Source organism: Solanum lycopersicum, chromosome 3 (assembly GCF_036512215.1).
Source record: "Solanum lycopersicum chromosome 3, SLM_r2.1".
Taxonomy (NCBI): Eukaryota; Viridiplantae; Streptophyta; class Magnoliopsida; order Solanales; family Solanaceae; genus Solanum; species Solanum lycopersicum.
Window position 1 is genome coordinate 10415074 of NC_090802.1, and position 4979 is coordinate 10420052.

A 4979-nucleotide genomic window follows, 5' to 3' on the forward strand; every position below is an offset into this window, starting at 1 on the left:
ACTAGCTCTTTTTTACGTTCCTCAATATGAACCAAACTACTCATGGTCATACTTAAAGCATCTACCACCATATTGGCCTTGTCGGGGTGGTAGAGAACACTCATGTCGTAATCCTTCAATAGTTCCAACCATCTTCGTTGTTGGAGATTCAACCTCTTTTGGGTAAACACATATTGAAGGCTTTTGCGGTAAGTAAATATATCCATATAGACACCATAAAGATAATGCCTCCATATTTTCAAGTCAAAAACCACGGCCGCTAATTCAAGGTCATGAGTTGGGTAGTTCTTTTCATGCACCTTGAGTTGACTAGAGTCATAAGTTATCACCTTACTATGTTGCATAAGGACACAACCCAAACATACTCGAGAAGTGTCACAATATACCACAAACCCTTTGGTACCCTTTGGTAAGGCCAACATCGAAGCGGAGGTAAGTTTATCATTCAAATATTGGGAACTTCTTTCACAAACTTTAGACCACTCAAACTTAACTTTCTTTTGGGTCAAGGTCGTCAAAGGTGAAAAGATAGATGCAAACCCATCAACAAAGCTCCTATAATACCCGGCTAAACCCAAGAAACTTCGAATATCGATTGGATTCAAAGGTCTAGGCCAATTCTTAACCGCTTCCATTTTCTTTGGATTGAACTTTATGCCCTCACTTGAAACAATGTGACCAAGGAAAGCAACCGATCTCAACCAAAACTCACACTTACTATATTTAGCAAAGATTTTTTGTTCCTTGAGGACTTACAATACTAACCTCAAATGATCCATATGCTCATCCTCACTCTTAGAGTAAAAATATCATCAATTAAGACAACAAAAAATAAGTCAAGGTAATCTTGGAACACTCTATTCATAAGGTCCATGAAAGTTGTCGGGGCATTGATTAGACAAATAGACATGACTAGGAACTCATAATGACCATACCTAGTTCGGAAAGTCGTTTTAGGTATGTCCTTTCCTCTTACCCTAAGTTGGTGATAAGCCAACCTTAAGTCAATCGTAGAAAAGTAGCTTTCCCCTTGTAATTGATCAAACAAATCGTAAATTCTAGGGAGAGGATACTTGTTCTTTATGGTAATATTATTTAGTTAATGATAGTCGATGCACATCCTAAGGAACTCATCCTTCTTCTTTACAAACAACATCATAGCACCCCAAGGAGAAATACTACGTCTTATGAAACCCTTGTCAAGTAAATAGGGATTGAGTTATACCCCTTCCATTCTACTACGGGTTCATTTGGGAATTGGAACTTGACTATCCTTAAATTACAATCTATAGAAGCAAAACAAGAATGCAACCAATCCATCCCCAATATGACATCAATGTCAACCATATCAAATTCTATCATGTCAACCAAAGTAACTCTATTGGGCAATGATATAGGACAAGTCCTAAAGACTCTTCTAGCCACAACGGAGTCACCCAGCAGGTTGTAACCGAAAAAGGTTCCATCAGAATATCGGGTAATACATTGAACTTTCTAGCTACTAGATGAGTTATAAATGATAAGGTAGAACCGGGATCTAGTAAATCATAGACATTAATAGATAACACTTGTAACATATTAGTGACGACATCCAGAGACTCCTCTTGATTAACCCTAGAGTGGAGAGCACAGAAGTGATTCTTCTTGGGAGCATCGAGATTGAGAGCACTTAGTTGTGCCTGGGCATTTTCTCTCCCTTTAGCCTTCATCATAGGGTAATCCCTCTTCATGTGACAACGTTTCCACAACTATATCAATTTCCCGTACCAACTAGAAACTTGTCTTCATGTTTTCTACCACATTTAGCACACGTAGACTTCTCAACATAAGGACTACTACCTTTATCCTCCTTAGGCTTGGGTGTAGACCCTTTAACTTTACTAATCCTTGGAGTTCTCGAAGGTCTTTGATTGGGGAACATCTTCTTGAACCTTGGCTTATCTTGCACCTCAAATCTAGCCCTAGAAGAATATCTGTCTTCAACCCTTGTACTCTTCAATTACTTACCAACTTGCTTAAACTTTTGTTCCTCAATTTTTTGGCACATGTTAGGAATTAACATCGCCTACATACATTCATTAACCACGAGATCGGATATCCCCATATCAAATTTGTTCATCTTGTCCCTAGAATCCGCCACAATAGTAAGAGCATACATAGATAGTTGAGTGAACTTGAGACTGTACTCCTTCACACTCATACCCCCTTGGCATAGGGTGATGAATTCTTGAATTTTCCCTTCCTTAGTTCCAAGAGAAATAACCTATCAAGAAAAGTCATCTTGAAATCCCCACAAGTAATCCATCCTTGTCTAACCGGCCTCTCATCCTTCTATTGTTCGTACCAAACTTGAGCCACATTTTTGAGTTGGTATGCGACTAATTTTGCCTTTTCTTGAGAAGACAGCCCACAAAATCTAGTACTTGAACACTTCATCAATGAACCCTTGCGGGTCCTCCTCAACCTTGATGCCAAAGAAAGTAGAGGGATTCATCCTTGTGAAGTCCCTTATCCTTGATACGGTGGTGCTAGCATTGGGTTTCACTTGGACCCTAGAATCCATAACAACTTCAGTAGCCAACACTTGAGTCAAGGTATGAATGGCCCGCCCTTATATCAATATTATGCATAACCACTTCTTTAATAGGAACTTGAGGGTTTTGAGGAGCTGGAGGGGGAACCGCCTCATTCACGTTCTCCTCTTCGACCCTTCGAGCATTATTCCTTTTTGTATTCATTTTCTATGATAACAAGATAAGGACATGTAGAGTTAAGACTCTACAGACACGACTTCAAGAATACCAACAAGGTGAGACTTTCCTAGGCATCACATAGCCTCTCATTCATAACTGTGGTACGCTTCACAATCATGAACAAGACTTTACTTGACGTGGTTTTGTGAGACATCAATCCCAAGTTTATTTAACCTTATGCTCTAACACCAAGTTTGTCGAGAACGAGGAGCACCCCATAGAAATAACAAGCGTCTTTTTCCTCAAAAAGGACCTAGACTAGCCCTTAGCATTCATCATTAAATATCATAGGTCAAAATGCGGAAAAATATAAAAAATTTTACATAGTGAGGTATACATAGACCTCCCGCATATCATATGTGGAGTTTACTTAGACTCCTCACTTATAAAGCTTACATAGGCTTCTCGTTTAGGCAACATAACCAATATATAAGAATTTGTCTCATACTTTGTCTCATATTAAACCATCTAAAATGAAGTGTAACATTGGGGCATAGCCCTTATGCAAGTACATATTTCCACATATGACTTACAACAAATGTCTTTAAGAATAGGAAAGAAACAAATGTCTTCAGAAAATAACAATTATAATAAGGTAGAGCAAATGGCACCCTCCTCGAACTTGAGAACTCACCGACAACTTGGAGGAAAAGTCCAAGTCTTCTTGCAAAGTGGTCTAGAAGATCTTCAATGGCGGGACACTACAATGCTGGGATAAAAGGGAAGAAATATGGGTTAGTACAAACCACATGTACTACGTATGGTTCTTATGCATAAAATCATCAATGCATGAGAAAAAGGCACCATTTAGTGGAAACCGTGCATTCTAACAATTAACTAAACATGCACATATATGGAGCATTATAAATCAACTAAATCATGATATTAACCCAACACATAAGCAACCCAAAGCAACACTTGTGCAATGCAAAGAATAAAACCCCATAACTCTATCCAAAGCTAAGCACCACATGAAGTCACTTACTACATGCATACAACATAACCCCATACTTTGTCATAACATGTTTGATCCATAAGATCATAGATAACTTGACATACATAAAATGTAATCAACTTAATCATACAAGAACACTACTAAGCCATCCCGTGGGATCTCACATGTGCAATGAGTAAGAGAAGTCTCATATCCTCCCTAACCCTATGTAGTAACCTTTAAGACAAGACCTAATAATAGTTCACGTACTTGACTTATTCATTTTCATTTTTTACATTTGGGAAGGAAGTGCAATAACTGACATGAGACCATGTGAGCTACATGGAATCGATGCTCTACTCCTACACCGAAAAGAGAGGGTTAACACTTGTCTAAGGTGCAACCATTCTGACATAGCTATCTAGGTGGATCCACTAAGTTATAGTTCTATGTGGCATATAGTTAAGGGTCAAGGAGATTGCTACTAGAAACCTTGACTTGCTAAATGGGTAAGTTTACATCTCATGAGACAACACATATCTTGAAAATTCAGACTTTCAAATCATGAATAAAACCATTTGGTAGGTCGGACTTACTAAATGTGAGACCTCCTTCTCATTTACATGCCCTTTCGGTGCTAAGCATTTATTCCATTTAGTAATCATCATACTCATCATACAAGATCACATTAGTCTCTTCTAGACCCCATGTGAACACCTCATCATAATGGCTCATAGTTATTCATAAGTGAGAACTATCCTTTCACTTTAAAAACAACATACAAATATAAGTGAGTAAACATTTCACTCAACACTTTACTACAATCATGAGAAACTACTTTCAATCATATAATAATCATACCATAACATACTTTCATATTTCATATCCAATTCAATAGTCTAGGGTTAAGGATGAGGAATACCTGCTATCAACATCACAACCACACGTTAGACATAGAAGCATTATAATCTAAGTAACTCATACTTTATAACTGAATTCAAGAAGAACCAATCTTCATACCTTCTTTCCCTTTATTTTCCTTCATACTTCAATTAACAAAGAATACATAACCAATGCATAATCAAGGTAAATTTAAGAAGTAATGCAAAGCAATTATCATTCTACATAATCATATAATCATTATTTTTTCACGATTACCATAGAATTCCAAGATAAAGTGAGTTTAGGGAAGAACAAGGGTTCAAGAGGATATCTTGAGTGATTATCAACAATTAACCCTAATTACTTAGTTAAACAATTATAATAGACCATAATTCATCACAATTAAATGA